The following is a 19,366-nucleotide window of genomic DNA, read 5'->3' on the forward strand; positions in this document are numbered from 1 at the left end:
TTTCTCCTTTGCCCAGAGAAAATGTGTTTATTTGACTCATCCAAGCATCTTCAGCTGCCTCTTCAGCTGAAAAACAACTTAACTTGACTATGGGTAAAGAATTTTATTTCTTTATTTTACAGGTTGGATTCCAGTCGCACTTTTTGGGGTTAAACAGCAGCCACTGAATATAACATGAGAAGCAGCTCCCCGCATTCACTGTCATTGGAATAAGACACCCAGCAGTCCTTAGACTAAAAGAAATGCACCAAACTGTTAATTGATTTTTAAAGGAGAATTATGATGCTTTTAACAAGCCACTTATCTTGCTAAGCATTGTTAGGGTAGTGTATCTTCCACCGAAATGGCTGTTCCACAATGTGAGTCCCTAATTGCTTATAAAGCACACTGTTTATTGAGTATTAGCTCTGGCATAGCTGTTTATTACAGGAGTGCATTGCTTAATGCTTGTAAAAAGCCATCTAACTTAAATATGCTCTGCCTCATCCCTTACCCTCCAATGCTCCCATGAACACATGCTCTCCATCGCTAAGTTTGCAGCGGGAAGAGAGGAAAAGTATCAGCAGTGCTGTGGAGAGCTGGAGGAGGTTGCCTGGTAACCGTGAAAAAGGGAGTCTGACTCAGGAGTGTATTGACTATATATTATCTTCCACGCTCTGCCTGCAATTAATAGGTCAGTGACCCAGAGAAGCATTTCAGATGAAGTCAAACTATTAGCTGGACAAATGTGTCTCAAGTACCGCTGTGCGCCGGCTCCGGGTGATTGCGATACATTCCCTGCTGGAGGAGGAAGCATGAATCAGGAATGCACTCGGCTGAGCCCGTGGTGTCCTGCAGCTCAGCAGCCTCCCAGGCATGAGTGATGCCCGTGATCATCATAAGACATGAAGCTTTCAGTTCCTGTGATCTACAGGGTGGTTACTCTGCAGCAGAGATGCAGCTGCTTTGTCCCGCTCTGCTCTGCGCCGGGGCGGCCTCACCTTGAATGTTGTGGCAGTTTTGGTCACTGCAATATAAGAGAGACATTAAGCTCTTAGGACGTCCAAAGGAGGGCAATGAAGATGGTGAAGGGCCTTGAGGTGAAGCTCTGAGTGGCCTGAAGTTGCATCAGGGGAGGTTTAGGTTGGATATTAGAAAAAGGTTCTTCACCCAGAGGGTGGTTGGGCACCAGAACAGGCTCCCCAGAGCAGGGGTCACAGCACCAAGCCTGACAGAGCTCAAGAATCATCTGGGCAATACTCTCAGACACATGGTGTGACTCTTGGGGGTGGTCCTGTGCAGGGCCAGGATCTGGACTCGATGATCCTTGTGTGATTCTGCGATTCTATTCCAAGGGCATTTGTCATTCCTTTTAGTGACATGGGCAGTATTTTCGGGTGTAGGGAGGAAAATGCCATGAGAGAGAAGACAAAGGCACAGATATACTGACACCTGTTTGATTATAGCTCCTTCTTTAAGAGTAGGAATGACTTTATTTTGCTGCTCCTATGAGGAGCGAGTAGGTAGATTTACCATCCCTTAGTCTCCCCCCCTACAACTGAAGCAGGCAGCTAGAAGGATGGCCAAGAATGACACTCAGCTTCTGATGTCTACTTTCTGTGAAGTTAGAATACCTCTTTTCTTGTCAAAAGAACTGCCTGAACTGTAGGAGTAGCTGAAGAAGTGTTTTCTGGGTTTGACTGAGATGGATAAACTGTGGGATTTGCAGAGTGAACAACTATTTTACCGCACTCTTTAGTTGGTCTTCTTGAACTGCAACTTGCACTGGTTTTTGGTGTTCCCTACCAGTGGCCATGTCCCACAACTCTTCACAAAGGAATATGGGGAGGTGGGAGTCGGCCTCTTCTCCCAGGCAGCTAGAGACAGGACAAGGGGAAATGGTCTCAAGTCATGCCAGGGGAGGTTCAGGTTGGATATTAGGAATTGTTTTTTCACTGAAAGAGTGGTTAAGTATTAGAACGGGCTTCCCAGGGAAGTGGTGGAATCACAGTCCATGGAAGTGTTAAAAAAACCAAGTAGACCTGGCACTTTGTGATCTGGTTTAGTGGGCATGGAGGCATTAGGTCAAAAGTGGGACTTGATCTTGGAGTCTTTTCCAGCCTTAATGATTCTATGATTCTAAGAGATCAATCCCTAGTTGTATCCCTAGATAAAGACTGTTTTTGAGGACTAGACAAAATAATATACAGTCAAGACAGATCCTTTCCTATGATGGTCTTGGTGGAACACAAAACTTCTTTAAAGTGAAATGAAATGATTTGCCAGCGCACAATCATGCTTAGCGTTTTCCTACAAGAAAAAATAAAAGCAGTGGAGAAGAAACATCTTCATTTTAAAACCTGGCTTGCTCTAATATCAAACAGAAATGCTGCAAACCTACTGGTGCCTTGAACTCAGCAGTCTGGTATAAGATTTTGCATCTTAGCATGCAACTGTTTGTTTCTTGGAAATATGGCTTCTCCATTCTTCTTTCCAGTGAAGCTGTTACAGTGCTTTGTTGGGAAAAAGAGAATGATGTGAGACTAGTATATCAGATTCAGATTTAGAGGCATCAAAGTGTGGTTTGCATAGATTTCTTCTGTTTAAGATCTAGTCAGTTCTTTGTTGATGAGCTGGATGAATTCTTAATGTTTCATCTATCTTGTCAACCTATTCTAATGCAAGATTTCCCCCTGCTTAATCTCTCAGACACTTTATTTCGTTAGCAGCAGAAAACAGTACCGTGTTCCTTTGCATTAGTCTCAAGGGCTTTGTGGATCCTCAAAAAGACCTTTGAAAGTAGAAATTACCAGCCATCTTTGTAACCAAAGCTGTGTAACAGTCAATTTCCCGACCGTCTGAAATTAAATACTGTTGCCCCACTTAATGCCATGATTTGGATAAGTTGATTTCTAAGGGAGCTCAGGAAGCTGCAGCAACTTACTTTTAAGTGAAAGTCGCTTTGAAGGAGACCATTTGGGATTTCAAATGGCCTTAAATGGAAAAATCCAAATCCACAGTAAAACTAAATGGGAAAGTCCCTTGAGATCATGTGTTTCAATGAGCTTCACTCACTAAGATTATTAAGAAAAATGTCAGCAAATACAACATTGAAAAATCCACAGAGTATTTCTGCTCACATCAAAAATTTTACAGTCCGAGACTACACTGCTCTATATTTATATCAACTGGTTAATTAAATTACACAGTGTTAGTTTAACTCATTGAGAAAAGATTTTCCTTCAGTTCTAATCTCTGAATTAAATGCTAAGACTGCACCATAGAAAAGGAAAGATCACATAATTTATAAATATATATATGTGGATAGATATTTACTTTCAGATATATATGATTTTTACAGTTATCTCTGTGCCAGATCAACAAACTCTGCTAAACTACATCTCATCTTGCAGAGAGATACCAGTTCCTGATGATGAAATATTTGCAACATAAATTTAAGCACCTTATAAAGTAAAAAACACAAGTATTTGAGTGTGTAGTCTCAACATCCCATCTTTGTAAACTTTCTGTGTTTATTCACACCTTTGTAACACATTTAAAATTAATTAAATGTCTGTTGATCTGGAAAGGATTGAAGGTTAAGTTGAATATGTGATCAGTCTGGAGTGGACACACCTGTCTTGACCAAGACGCTTCCAGTATATTCAACCAAACTGGTTGTCTAGACTACTTTTATAGTCAGTGGAGGAAAGAAACACCTTCAGAAAAATTTAAAATAATTTTAGAAAAAATTATCCATGTCACTGTAAAACAATTGTCTAAAATAGGTCATAAATTCTAAAGATGGCTGTCTCCTTTGGCCCAGCTTGGAGCTGAGGGTTAACAGCTGTACCTCGTATGAGTGGAATTCATTTAACTCAGGTGGCTTGTGTATCTCATCAGCTAAATTCAAACCTATGCCATCTGTAGCCACTGAAAAACAATGGGCTCTTCACAGACAATCAAGTCACCATCTGCTGATGCGACTAGAGGTTGTTATCTTGGAGGGTTAGATCTGGAAGAAGAAAAGTAATAGAAGAAAGTGGTGAGTTATCTTGGCCTCTTTTGCATACTCTGGCTCTACAGCAGTACAATCCATTTCTAGCACAGTCAGGTGAACAGAGCAGAGATACCAGCTCCAAACAACCTCTCCTCGAACCAATTCATCTTTTCTGCAAGGTCTTCTTCGTGCGGTGGGGCCTCTAGTCAAGCCTTTCCTCTTTTGCCTCGTAAGGAGCTGGTAAAATAACTTGTTTAGCAAGTCTGTTGTCAAAACTGTGCTTTGATCTGCCTGCATTTTCTTCTGCAGTGTTTGCATGGATGTAATCAATTTGTAAGAAGGCAATCATGCTGCTTTGCTTCTTTTCCTAAGCCTGCAGTAGATAAATGTATTAACACTTTGTGATAACAATCTTCAAGCTGCTTCTAATCCAGTATTAACTCTCCCACTGACCTCTGAGTAGTATTATTCATAGTTTTCAAAGGTGGATATCAAAGCCCAAATAACAATTACTTCCAGAAATGGTTGCTTAAATCTGGGCAGACACATTACTGAGAAGACCAGGAGATGGTCAGTGGAGTTGGTCACAGGATGAGAAGGAGCAGTGGGATGAACACAATGAAAGACAACCCTCACACACACAAAAAACAGCCAACCAAATAAACCCAGCCCCACACTCACCCAAAAGAGATGCATTTTTCAATGCTCTCTGAAGTGGTAGGAAGGAAAAATTGGTAGAGCCATCCTGAATCCAGCTCAGACCATCTGAAATGGTTGTCCCCATGCATTGCTTTGGATGTAAGGCCAGAAGAAAACTTTCTATTTGCAAAGCATAGCTTTTGTAAACACACTTTTGTGGTGATGGCTATTTTATTGTCTGACTGATGCACTGTCGGGAGCACAATTCTAAGTTTTCCTGTAGGCTACATTTTTATTTGCAGCCAGATGTCACAATAAAATTGTATAAGAAGAAACGATACAAATAAGATGCCAAATTGAGAAAAAATAATCAGCTCAGGGAGGAGGAAAACACATTTCAGTCTCCAAAACATCAGCAGAAACTCTTATATTTCCATTATAAAAATAGATTACATTCTTAATGTAGAGGTCTGACATGCTCTGTAATATTATATTGTCCTGCATATAGTTATTTTGTGAGAAAGCTCTATTATAAATATTCTCTTGCTAAATCTTTTCTACTGTACCCTATAAATACCTAAAATCTATTTGCAACTCAGATTTGGTTAGCACTTCGATGTATTTTGGGGAAAACTGCCATAAGAGTTGCTCATTCTCCATCATATTTGACGGGTGACTTTTATTTGTTCACCACATATTTTGATAAAAGGGACCCCAGGACAGTCGAATTACTGAAATTCTGCTGAAGTCACAGAATTAAGAAGGTGCAGCACTTTTGGCTTCCCAAGTGATATTTAAATCACTTATGTCCTAATAGTGAGACTGTAGCACTATCAAATTATTAGTCTTTTTTACTGAGGTTTCCAAGTATTCTATGGCATTAACACTGTAACTGTTGAAAAGTAGGAAAAGTGAACATGTAAATATGAAATTATTTGCCCTAAACTGGACAGTGCTGGGAGTAGACAACAGGTCTCTTGGAGTCCAGTGTTCACTTCAGCAGGAGAGAAGCTCTGCCCACAGGTGCCTCCAAGAGCTACAGCAGGATCAAGGCAAGGTATGAGCTGCAACCTGAATGTCACTGAATGTGACAGCAGAAATAGCTGAACCATCTTTCTTCCCTGTGAGGGTGGTGAGGCACTGGTACAGGTTGCCCAGAGAAGTTGTGGCTGCCTCATCCCTGGAAGTGTCCAAGGCCAGGCTGGACAGGTATTGGAGCAATCTGGGCTAGTGGAAGGTGTCCCTGCCCACGGCAGGGGTTGGAACTGGATGGTCTTTAAGGTCCCTTCCAAACCAAACCATTCCATGATTCCATTATTTCAGCTGAAATGTGGTTTCACACCAGACTCCTCTGCAACAACGACATGTTTCTTTTTGTAATCCAGCACTGAGGTGGAAGACCAGGATTCAATTTTCTTGACCTGCAGGAATCTGAAATCACATTCATCCTGTCTTAATGGGAAGTCTGAGATGTAACACAGGAAAGAGTGTTACTCTCTCTTCTTGGAGCCATGACAGGCATCTGAATCACTTCACTTTAAACTTGTTCAAGGGTAGAAAAGATAAAAATCACAGAAGCTGCTAAATATTTTTTTCTGGAGCCTCAGATCACCAAGCAAAGCAAGTCTTGTGCTCTAGCAGTACTTACATGCCCCTACCAGGCAAAGCCAGATGGTGGAAAAAGCTGTGAGAGGGAGCTCCTGGGGAAGGTACTGCACCTTGTGCTCAGGAGTCCCTGCCCTCTAGGCATGTCTCCAGCCCCTCTCCAAAGCATGTTTGAACATTTTATGCAAAGTAGAGAGAGATGCAGGAGAGACTGAAAAAATCAGACTGAAAAAATCAGTCGTGGAATAGTTTGGGTGGGAAGAGACCTTTAAAGGTCAACTAGTCCAATCCCCGCAATGTAGAACATGAACAATCATTTGTGGTGCTTGGTTAATGGTTGGACTCGATGATCTTAGAGGTCTTTTCCAAACTCAGTGATTCTATGATTCCATGATTTGCATCCTCCCAGGCAGAGAGGGGCAGTGGGCAACACCCAAGACTCCAAAACCTGAGCACATTTACCCTGAGCTGCCCCTTTCCCCAGTGGATGAAAGACATCTCAGTCCAGCTTACCAATTGTCACAAATTCCCAAACTATAGATATGAATGAATCATTCTGACAATTCATAGGAAATTTGTGTCAGTTGCCCCCCAATCCTCTTTTTTTTTTTTTTGCATATGAAAAAAAAAATAATTATTTCCATCTTGAATCAAGTCAAACTGGATGTTTGTATTATCTTTAATTTTGAGGGTGGACAAGGGATCAGCCCCCAAACAGTGACTCATTTTTCACAGCCAACAGGAAGAGGCACCTGGCATGAGTTTATAAACCCAAGCAGTGGAGGCAGGTTACAGTGAGCCCTGCTCGAATACCTACTCTGAAAGAGAAAGCACACATTCCACTCAATAAAAGAATAATAAAGTGTCAGGTAGGAAATAAATATTGAAACTCATTTCCCACCAGGGAAATCTTTCTGCAGTAACTAATTTAGATGGAGAATAAAACAAAAAGGCCCTATATCTCAACCTTGGCAATAACCTGTCACTGAGCACCGCTCACCTCTTGTGTCTGCTTAGACCTGACGCCTGCACGGGAAGAAAAGGTGACAACTGCTTTGCAGTTGTCCCTTTATAAATCAAATCAAGTCAAATAAATCATGCACGAAAGGAGTTCCTGCAAAATAATAACAGTGCATTAGGGTCCCTTGGACATTCCTGAGCAGCAAGGACAAGGTTTTTCCTCTCAATGCTGTCAGTAATTACATGAGATACTGCAGGTGAAGGGATTGCTTTGGTATTCTGTCAAGAAATTAAAATCTTTTCATGGTGAAGGCAAAGCTTTTCAGTTGCCACTGGTGGTTTTCTTGTTTAAACTTCTCTGATGATTAAAACTGAGGCTGGATGAACAATGCAGAAGGGATGGCAAAGTGTTAACCTGTGGAGTACATGGGCTGGAGACCACATGAAGACAAGTGATATTTGACTCCCCTGGAAGCAGAAGCAACAAAGTGATGTCCAGGACCCACACAGGCTGTCCCTGCTGTGGTGAACGTGGCACTTACCCATTCTGGTTTCCCCTTGTGCTCCCTCTCGGGGGGAAACTTCACACTGTGCCACTGGCTCTTCCCTGCACAACAGCTCACAGTGACTTTATGGGTCTGACTGGCAGAAGTGTGTCTGTTGGGATACACATACACTGGAGGTCCCTGTGAGCAGGTGCACCCCTCACCTGTGGGCTGGCATTACAACCTTCCCCTGGAAAACTAGATGTTGCTTCTGTGTGACCTGCTTGCAGAGCCCTGTGTGCAAACACCACGGGAAGGTCACATCCCCCTTTTTTCTCTTTCTGTTCCCCTGGAAGCAAAAATGGGGAGAGCAGCCAAGTGCCTTCTTAGCAGTCAAAAGGAAAAGGTGACAACTGCTTTCTGTGTGACAAGTGCCTTCTCAGCAATCAAAAGGAAAACACTAAACAGAGAGAAGAACTAGGAAAAAAAAAAACCAAACAAACCACTTAGAATCACTGTCCCTGCCTGCAGAAAGTCCATATCTGAGTTGTCCCCACTCTGGAATGTATTTGCCTCCATCCCTGACTACATGGAGCAAAGAATTAAGACCTTGTCATGGTCCTTCCCTGATATCACCTGTCGATATGCAGAATCCAGCAGATTAGAGTGACTGTTTCCTGAAGGCTTAAAGAGAATTTCCATTTAAACACCAACATCTACCCTCTCAGATGCTTCATAACCTCTGGGTAGCCTCATCCTCCATCAGGCTTCTTGGTTAACCTCTCCCAACTCCTTCAGTGCCTGTTTCTCTTTGCTGTGCTCCACAGCTGAGTCTGGGCACAAGGCTGTTGCTCACACAGAGACCTCTAGTATTGGATGTGCCCTCCTGGGACGCCTGAGATAAACCCCATGGTGCTGATGGGGCACAGGACAGATGGGAGAGATTCATTTTGGGGGAAGTAATTAGAGGTGAGGCAGCACACAGTGGAACAGCACTGATAGTGATTGGCACTTGCTTACACAGTTGAATATTCTGCTTTCTGTATTTTCCTTAAAATATTAATAAAAATGTTCATATACCCATAAATATTAATATATTCCTACCTTAATAAAAATATTAATATGTTTATAAAATAGCTTCTTGCAGATGATGCATGCCTGAGTTTCCACAGAGCAAAGCACATCCATCCAATATGAGACAACTTATATATCTCTACAGCCTGAAAAACAACCACAAAAAATTAGGGTGTTCTGGAAGGGGAGAGAAATGTAGAAGAAAGCATGGAGGAAAGCCATTTTACTACCCAGGCAGCATCAGCTCAGAAGTGTCTGTGATTGTAGGTGGAAACACCTACACTGGAACTACTCATCCAGGGTGTTACTCCACTACTTTAGTGTCCTGTGCACCATTGGACAGTCCTTGCATTACTTGAGCAACCCACACACATTAATAGATGTGCCATCAGCTACCATAGGAAACAGGGAGTTGTAAATAGAGCATTATTGTCTCAGTGATCTTAAACATCTGAACTAGAGCAGGAGAAATCATTCTATTGGAAAGGCTGCATCTCTCCAGTGATTTTAAAGAAGTCCAAAAATCCCTTCCAAGAAAGAAATGTCCTGTTTACTCCAAAACTCTCAAAGTCTAAGTGGTAATGCAGAGAAAAACCAGTTCTCACCACCCTCACCTACACCTGGAGTGTGAGATTCCTTCATCTCATGTTTGTCTTGCTCTGGCATCTCATCAATATCTCCTTACAAGTCCCTAGGACAAGGAAACTTGTCTTCCTGCTGCACCTCTAAAGCATCATGTAATTTTATGTGAATGCTGCATTAAAATAAATAACTGTGTGTTTCTGTGTCTAAGGGTCTCAAGCCTAGAAAATAAATTGCCCATCTCACTTTACAGCTTTACCATTGGCACCTTGAAGAAGTAGCTCATTAACGAGTGAAGGAGGATGCAGAAGAGGGGGGGAATCCAATTTCTAGCTTGCAGTATTTTGCTAAAAATGTTGATAACAATTTCTGCTATTAGTCTCTGTCAGAAATGCCAGAGTCATTACTGAGATGGTGTGGCCAGAGGGCACCCAGCATCACAGCTCGCTGTGGAGTCTGAATAAACATTATAAAGCACAGAAAAATGGTCTGTGTTTGAAAGTTTTCAAGTAATTAAAGAAGTACTCAGCTCTGTTGGTAGCAGACAGTCAAGCTGGAAGGAAATCACACCTTCTGCTTTACCACACCCCAGCTAAATCAGTGCATTGTGGTTGCTGTCCCAGCCTGCATCTGTGTGGGTAGGGCTGGCTGAGCACACATTTGAGTGTCTGGCCCAAGCAGCAAATGAATCCACGCAGGATCCCCTTGGAGCACACTAGGATGCATACTTTGCATTGAGGTGAGAGTTCAACAATCATTTTCCCCCTTCCCACAGTTCCTTTCCTTACGTCAGCTGTTACACGACACCACCCAGGAGAGCTGAGCTCACCTGTACACCACTGTGTCCATCAGGTCAGGACTCAAATGTGAAGACAGAAGAGTTCTTGGATGGTGAGAAGAGAGGCTGTCAATCAAGATCAAAAATCTTGTTGCCCCAAAGCACAGTAAGTTGTCAGTGGCTACTTGTGTGCTTCCATCAGGACCACGTTCCCAAGAAGAAAAGGCCAATAACATCTTTGAATGTGTTCCTAGTATGTCATAGAAATCGTAGAATATCCTGAGTTGGAAGGGATCCACAAGATTAATTGAGTTGAACTCCTGGCCCTGCACAGTTCTCCCCCAAGAATCCCACCCTGTGCCTTCTACAAGCCAGTGGAGATTTCTGCCTCTTGTGTGTTCACATTCCCCAGGGATTTCCATAGGCATTGGGTGCTGAAGGGACATTGTGAATCTGGGGTTTCACCTTCCTGAGCACGAAAGTACCCACCAGCTGCAAGATCCAAGAAGCTTGAGATACTGTCTTTACTACTGACTCTCCTCTGAATAAATGAAGTAATGATTCACCTTTTGGGCACCCTGAGAGAATTACTTAATGTTTGGGAGACGTTTTAATGATATGAAGTGTGGTAAAAATGCTAAGTATTATTATTGTTCCACTTTGTCTTCCACTTAAATATAAAGGGAGGATTGTACAGCTACTTCCCAAGTGTCTCCCAAGGGTGTTTCTAAAGCAATTATGTTGGCTGACACCGTCGAGCTTCAGAAAATGGAAACGATTCAGGGGCTGACCAATCAGCCCCTTTGCCAGCAGATGAATCTAACGACTTCAAAGCTATTCATTAGGCAGTTCTATGAATTGATTACATAAATTAGCATGCTGCTGACAAGGCAGGGAAGGGAGGAGAAGACGGGAGAGGAGGCCGACATAACACATCCCTCATTTGGCAAAGACAGTGGTTATTAAGAGCCCGGAGCTAATGAAAGAGACAGATCCATTAGGCACGTGTCGCTGTAGGGGATTGATTGCTCCCCCTGAAAAAGGGCTGCTCCTCTTGTTAACTGGAGGATTATATTTGTTCTAGCTTGTTGATCCAGGGGCAACTGTCACATTTAACAAAAAAAAAAAAGAAAGCGTGGTTTGTAAAGAGAGGGAAGGGAGACGACGAACCTGCATCAAAACTGTTACTGAAATCTTCTAAGACCAAGCTCTGAAAGGCAGGTTGGTTTAGTTGTTAAAAGGGAAGATGTATGAGGAGGATTTTTTGTCTGAAGCAGCTCTATTTGGGAGAATTCCAGTCAGAACCGCTGGAAACAGGAAGTTTTTCAATGGAAACTTTGAATGACAAAATCTAACCGGCACACTTGAACCCTGCCTCTGATGAAAACTGCCTGTCCAGGAGTAGCACAATGCTAAGTCTCAGTGAAGGCTCCCTTGAGCTTTGCAAAGCTGGAGCAGAGCTAAGAGGATCAGATCCTTTGTGCAAAACCTCATCAGACCTCAGCTCGCTGCAGACGGACCCCGTCTGTCCGTGTTTGGAGCTTGCTTTCCCCTCTGCACTAGTTGGTATGTTTGTCTCTACCTGAAGTCCCAGTACAATGTAAAATCCTTCACTCATGTTTGGAGCCACTTTAATTTCAGGTGGGTCAACCATGAGCTGTCAACATCATCTCTCCAGGCAAAGCAAGTATCATTTCACAGAGCAACTTCCTTCCATGATAACTGGAGAGGGATTAAATAAAACAGTCTGATTTTAATGATATATTCAACTTCTTTATTCACAGCTCTCTGGACAGTCCTGTCAGTAGCTCCCTGTTTAGTTTAGTACAGAATATTCCTGTGTAGCTCTAAGTATAGTATTTTTTGTTAGAAGTAGGTTTTCCATCTATTGGAGTTGCTTCTGGCTCTGCTTTGGGGGAAGCTGGGTTCAATAATCTTTTGTTGCTGGCCTGTACTGCAGTATGATCTGAGTAATCTCTAATTAGAGGGGCATAAGTGTGTTGTTCAGCCCTTCAGACCCTTAAGTATATGCTTAAATTAAGCACGTGTTGAAGGGCTCTTCTGAATCAGGAGCCTGGGCAAGCTCGGGCCAAGTTTTCTGCTGTATGTTGAAATTACTGCAATCCATTATTCCAAGTGCAGCTCAGGCACTGAAACTAAACAAAAGCTCTTGGAAAAAGAAACTCTTCAGCAAAAGTCACATTTTACAGACTCTGCTTGGTGTGTTTGATGCTGCTGTTTGTTCAGCAAAGGAACATAACACCCTTGTCATTTTGTGAGTCATGTTAGTTAACAAAATATTTTGTACTCTTTCAAGAATGAATTGATCTTTTACTCTGCAGCTTTCTTGCCAAAGAGGCAGGAATCCTGAATGTGGTCTCTATTCAGATCTCTTCCAAATTTGCAAGAAAAGTGTTTAGATTTAAAAAGGCAAGCAGTCACAAGCTGGTGAGTGTGGCTCCAGGAACAGACCTCCCCACAGTTCCGGATGGCTTGCTCGTTTCTGCTGGAGAAAAAACGGGGTTTGATGGATCACCAAGAAAATCCGTTATGGCAACTGAATGCTGATGGCAGCTGCACAAATTTAGAACAACTGACTTTTCATGTTGCAGTAAGAATTCAGCAAGATCAGAAACTACCAGAGCATCATTAAATTTGGATATTTAATGGAGCAGCTTTGTGCAACAATTGAACTTCAGAGACGATTTTTCTGTCCTTCACCATTGGAGTAATTTGGTGGATTTGTTATTAACCAAGAAAAAAAACCAACTGGGATAGAATATCTTACTAACTCTGGCTGCCCAGGGATTACACAGAGCCTGCTGTATTATGCAGTTGTTCCTTTGCATATTTCACTGACTCTGGGGGAAATATTAAAATTTATAATTTCCATATAGCCAGATTATCGTACGCTCTCCATTGATTGTTCTCTCAATTTTTTTATAATCTGGCAATTTTCACACTTTTTAAAAAGACAATTTGACTGCCTTAATGCCAGAAAAAAAAATCTCACAGGGTATTTTCCTTCTTTTCTTTCCTCAGCACAGGAAAAACTATTTTTAGGGCTAGAAACCTATCATTATCATTCATTGAACACCTTCCCTTGCCATTGCAGATAAACACTGAGTTTAACAGTTTTTAGCCTTGAAAAAAAAATAAATAAAATTTCAAATCTGCTTCCAGGAAGTCTTTGGTAAATAACATGTCACCATGGATTGCCACATTAATAGAGAGTGTGAAATACAAGTGTGAAGTCTACGATATATCTATACCCTGTGCTTTTATATGTCATAATATTTAGTTATCCACAGCTAAAGAACTCACAAGATTTCTGAAGTGCAGTAAGCAGTACTTTGCACATTTTACAGACAGGGAGATGGAAAAATACACAGAATAGATGTGGTGGCTGGCAGGAGCTCCTCAAGTACAGCCCTTGGTACTGATCTGCCATCTTCCCGTCCCATGCACAGCCCAGTGCCTCCAGATTTCATTCAAATAAAAATGAAATAATAAGAATGGATGAGATAAAAGGCTTAATAACAGGAGATACAAAGCTTGTCAACAGAGAGACACATGTGAATGCTTTTTCACAGTAATTAATGGTGGGAATTAAAAGTGGATTTGTCAGTTCCTTTTTCAAGTCTCAGTGTTAATACTTGCTCCAAATGAATTGCCCTTAAATTTATTTGCACAAGAACCTGGTGTTGGGGGGACAGAACAGCAGCAATGGGTGTTCTGGTGTGTTGACCATCACTCTCCAGTTCCCTACAAATTGAGACTGATCCGAGTGTCCTCAGTGTGGGACAACAAATGCAATCACCTTCATTCTCCACTGTGCAAGGTGCAGAGGTTTTCTGCAGATCAGATGGTCCCAAGGTAACCTGACAAAGCCACTCTACTGGGAGCAGGGGCTTTCTGGGAGGGACACGGCAGAAATGGGTCTTGAGACACATTTCTTGAGTACTGCTGCCAAAATACTTTTCACTGAAGAAAATGATGAAGCATGCACTGCTAGAGGTCAAGTGTCTCTCTCATGAGATAAGCAGAGGGGCTAAGAGGCAAAACTATTAGGAAGAAGTCCTTGATTATGAGCGTGGTGAGACACTGGACCAAGTTGTCTAGAAAAGTTGGGGATGCCCTATTCTTGGAAGTGTTCAAGGCCAGGTTGGGTGGGGCTTGGAGCAACCTGGTCTAGTGGAAGGTGTCCCTGTCTATGGCAGAGTGTTGGAACTAGAGAATATTTAAGGTCCCTTCCAACCCAAACCATTCTGTGATTCTATGAAAATAATAGGGAAATAGTCATCCTGTTTTGGCAGCCACTAAACTCTTCACACTGATGTGATCCTCTGGCATGGCTAAAAACACATGGCAGGGCCAGAGACTGAGCACCTTCCTAAACAAACCTCAATGGAAAACTTACCCCTTTTCTGCTATAGGGGAGAAAAAGTTGTAGAGCCAGAGAACAATATACCCATTCAAGCTCTTTTAAGGTTTCATTAGTTCCTAATGAAAGCTTTGCAGATGGAGGAGGCAGCAATTAACAATTAACGGCAATTAACAATTATTCCTTCTGCTTGCTTCCTGCTGGAAAAGAGAGACAATTAAAGTCTCTAATTCTGTCCCTGCTCTTGTCCCTCTCTACCTTGGGAATTATGTTATCAGGGAATCATTTTATTTAGCAAAGTACCTGCTTTGACTTGTGGTAAATAGTCAATGCCTCAGGGCCAGGTTTTTAGAAATGCCTGAAGATGCAGTTGAGTACTTCCTTCTCAGGTGCTTTGGGAGGGAAAGAGAGAAATGGCATTTTAAAATGTTAAAGTTTTTGGTTTTTTTTTTAACGGAGCAAAGTCAAGCTTTCATCTAACTGAAAAGCATGGATAACTGGTGGCAAAACTGAAGTGGGGTCAGTAGAGAAAGACTGGTCAGCTTTTATGGAGGAACTGTTAGTATGTCAGGAGAATGAGCTGTATGACATACAACTCTCCTGCCCTGCACATGGTATGAAGAAGTGTCTGCCCTTGTCCCTTGGGCTATGGCAACTCCTGTACCTGATTCCAGTGTAAATCCATGTGCAACTGAAAGACACGATCCTTTCTTCCTTTCCTCCTTTCCCTCACAAGTGCTTGCTTCTCCCCATCCCAAAATACTGATGGAAGAGCTTGTGCATCCAGGTAGATAGACTGGGAAAATGAGCCAGCTGAGAGATAAAATATAAAATATATATGTAAACTTACATAAACTTTATAAAACCCATATAAAATGGGTTAATCTTTTTCCAGATGAATTTCCCAACTGCCAAATATTGATGCCACCATGAGTGAAAAAGCCAGAGTGATACAGGGAGAGGAGAGGACCACTCACTGAAGCAGGAAGCACTAACACTAAGGTGACAGTGTAACCTTGGCTGGTGGGTTAAGTGCATTAAATTGCTCCATGTTTACTATAGGCCACAAACCTGTATTTAGGTAGTCATTACAAGTAGATAAAGAACAAAAGTTCATACTAGCTCTTTGTCTCCCGTAACTTTTTCACACCTCTATGCTCAGAAACTACCAACCTGTTTCCACCCAGAACAGGCTGACTGAGGAAGAGATATTGTTGAATAATATTGCATGACCCACTAATCCTGATCTGTGAATGCGAGAGATATTCTGTAATTAATCATTTAGAAGCAGGCCATTAATACTCCAAAGACTGTAATTTATACAGCTTCTGCCAGCTTTGCTATCCAGATCAGAGGATAAAAGACAGGGCCTGCAAGGATCTGAGAAGGAAGCAGCCCACAAATCTTCACTGCAAGCTCAGCACTGAGAAAAGTTAGTGAGCATTAAACTGCTCATCCATCTCAGAGCAGCTGCCTGGACCCCATGTATTCCTTCAGAGACAGAAACAACAAAGAAAGTGTGGATTTGGGTGTCTCAATAAAGCTAATGGAAGCCTAAGTGTGGGTGTCTGTGATCATACCTGGTACAGTCAGGATCGTACCTGGACCTGCAGGAGCAGAAATCCAGGTGAGACTTGAGCGAATTGACACAAAATGGTTGTTTACCACTATCTGAGAGACCCCAAAATGCCTTTTCTGCTAATGCCTCAAGAGGGTGTGACTGTTTCCTTGGATTTGCCATCCTGTTCATTCTTGGATGCCCTGGGGTGAACACGAGCTCCAGCCCTGGCTGGAGTCAGGTTAGAAGCTCTCTGCCAAGGCACCTAAAAATTAAATAACACTTATCCTAGTGCTGTCCTGCTCTGCCCTTAGTGGCTGTAAGCCCAGCCCATAGGTTGCCTGAACAGCCCAGACTTCCCTGTCCTGTGCTCATATAAGACAAGACTGATCTGACTCCTGTCTGGAGTCAGAAGGGATGAGATTCCTCCAGAAAATGCATGATGTTGGATCCTCAAGCCTTTTTCCTCTACAATGCCATCAGCCAGGCTTCCCCTTGCCTGCTCTTTTCTGCTCTTAGTCACATCTTAAAACCAGGGTGGTCATAGAATCACAGAATGGTTTGGGTTGGAATGGATCTTAAAGGTCATCTCGTTCCAAGCCCCTGCCCTGGACAGGGACACCTTCCACAGGTGTCCTCACTTGGAGCAATACCTAAGGAAGGTACAACCAAGATGTTCACTTTGCAAACTAAGATTTCCATCAGTATTTAGTCTGCATTGTAAGATGGTGTCTAGGACATGTTTTATGACCCTTTTTTCCCAACTCTGTATTCTCTGAAATGTCACCAAATTTCATCATTATTCCAAAATTTAAAGTCCCTTTCTTTCCACTTCTAAAAATTCAACCAAGTATCCCCTAGATTATCTGAACCAAACCTGTCTTCACATGCCCGTCAATAATACTTATAAAAAATGCAGCAAATGCTTCTTTGCCTCACATCTCTAATGCTCTATCAGTAAAAATTAAAGATAGATTTGTCTGAAATAAGTTATAATTCAGAGTGTCTTTTCCTATTCTACATGAAGGGACTCATCTTCAAAGCAATCTGCACAAATCCCATTAACAGCAATAACAGAATCTGTGCAAGTAACTCCCCGAACACCACTTTGAACATTAAGCCCTTTACTTAATTCAATATCAGATAAAAACACGATCTAAGGAAATGCAAAGACTGGATATTCTGGTTTGTGTTCCACAATGGGCTGGAGACTCTCACACACAGAGACACAGACACACACACACAGATACCACAGCTCAACAATGGTAAATGGAAACAGAAAAGTTGTTTCTTATTAGAGGAATTAAATGGTGGAGGGGGAGAAGTAAAGAGAAAGGCCCCAAAGAGCAACCTCAAAGAGCAGCTCCATTCCCAGAAGAGAAGTAAAACCTGGAAATACATTTCTGAAAATGGTGGGATTGGGTTTCAGAGGAATCATGGTAGAAAATATCTCCCCAAACTGGGTGCATCACTCTGCAGCCTGCAACTAAATTTCCAGCCTCTTCTCCAGTTTCCATCTTCTCTCCTTCCTGTCCCACTGCCTATCCCATCAGGCACCAGGCATCCTGGCTCCCAGCTTCTTTAAAGCCAAAGGAAAGACTGTCTTCACTAGGTATGGACCTGACCCCTCCATCACATGCATCCCAAGCTTTGATCATTCTGCATCTGAACCTCATGGTGAGGACCTTCTTTGAGACCTATGGGCACAATAATGAGCTCAGGACTCATGATGGAAGTGACTACCACACTTGTTCACTTGAAATCTAATCCATCTTAACTATGAATTTTCTGCTCTTACTTTTATTAATTGCTACATTAATCACTAGTCATATTGAGCTTTTCAAAATGAAGTGGCCCTTCAATGGCAACATCAGCTCAGTGGTTTTGCCTGGGAATATTACACTTCATCATCCAAATGCCATCACTTTTTTTTTTCATATGCTGTGGGAGTGCTGGGCAATGGCTTGTTGCTGGAGGTCTTATTTTGACACCCATCTGAAGGTCAGGTTAAACAAATGCCAAATAGGAATAAGATTTGTCTAATTGGTCCTGCCTTGCAGAGGGGAAACAGTCAACCTGAACCTCAAGGTGTCCTGCAGCACTATTTTTTCACTGGTTTTAAGATTTTATGATTTATTAGAGAAGACAGCATAATTACAGCTTCAGCTGAGATGTAGTTATAAAATCAACTTACAGTAATTGAGTACAGACACTATAGCAAGAGGTGTATCATATTTAAGTAAATATTGTAGTAGTAGAGGGACTTTGAGGACCATTAAATTTCACAGAAAGGCATGAATCTTGAAATTAAAAAAGCAATAAAAATGCTATCAAAAGCAGCAGTAACAGCAACAGCGTGGTTATTAAAAACAATAATTATTTGCCTTGGAAGTCTGTCTAGAAACCTTAGCAATGAAATATAACTGCTTGTTTTGATCATTCTGTATGCAGAAAAGAAAGATGGTGTTTCCCCAGAGACCTGAAAATCCAACTTTATTTTTTGTAGGATTTTTTTACGGAGTAGTTGGCAACATCTTAGTGTTCACACTGCCCTTCCACGAGTGCTTGATTGTGTCAACAAAACAAGGATTGAGAAATCCTTCACAAAGTAATTGCACATGAAAAAAAACACTAAAAATGGAGGAGTCTTCAAAATCTTGGCCTGTGATGTCAGAAGCAAGACTGGCTGGTAGATTTTTTTTTCCCCTGAGGAAATTATGTATGGCAACTGTATTTCATGTGTCGGTCATTAATTTCAAGGAGCTCAGGTGGAATATCTTCCCACCTTTTTACTAAAAATCACTTCACATTACATTCTTCAAAAATTAGCTCTTTGCAGAGCTCTGAGCGTGTCTTCCCTGAGCTGGGGCAGAAATTTAAAAACCAGTGTCTGACCTTTGCATTACTTTTAAATGACTATGTAATAAACTGCAGGTAGATACATGGATTTATCTTTACCTCTGGATGTTGAAGAATATCATAAACCATTCAAGCTTTTGCTCTTTTAGTTTTATGTCACCATCAGACTGATCTCAGAATTATTTCCTTTTATAAATCCTTCCCATTTTCTACATCACTTTTCAGTGAGGTCTTCTGTGGTCTAGCAAGCCATTTGTGAACACACATCACTACCCATTGCTCTGATGCTTTGCTCTCCAGGCTGTTTGGACAGGTTACTTCACTGACCACCTGTACTTCTGCCCCTCCCAAAGCATGGGCTGTGGTACAGAATCATAACAAGTAAGACCAAAGGATTTTCATCCCAAGACTGTATTAACATTGTAAAAACAATCTTTTCAGTGGCTTGGTCCTTTTGTAAATC

This window comes from Manacus candei, unplaced genomic scaffold, assembly GCF_025592945.1.
Source record: "Manacus candei isolate 608988 ecotype Guabito, Panama unplaced genomic scaffold, ASM2559294v1 h1tg000042l, whole genome shotgun sequence".
In the NCBI taxonomy this organism is placed as follows: domain Eukaryota; kingdom Metazoa; phylum Chordata; class Aves; order Passeriformes; family Pipridae; genus Manacus; species Manacus candei.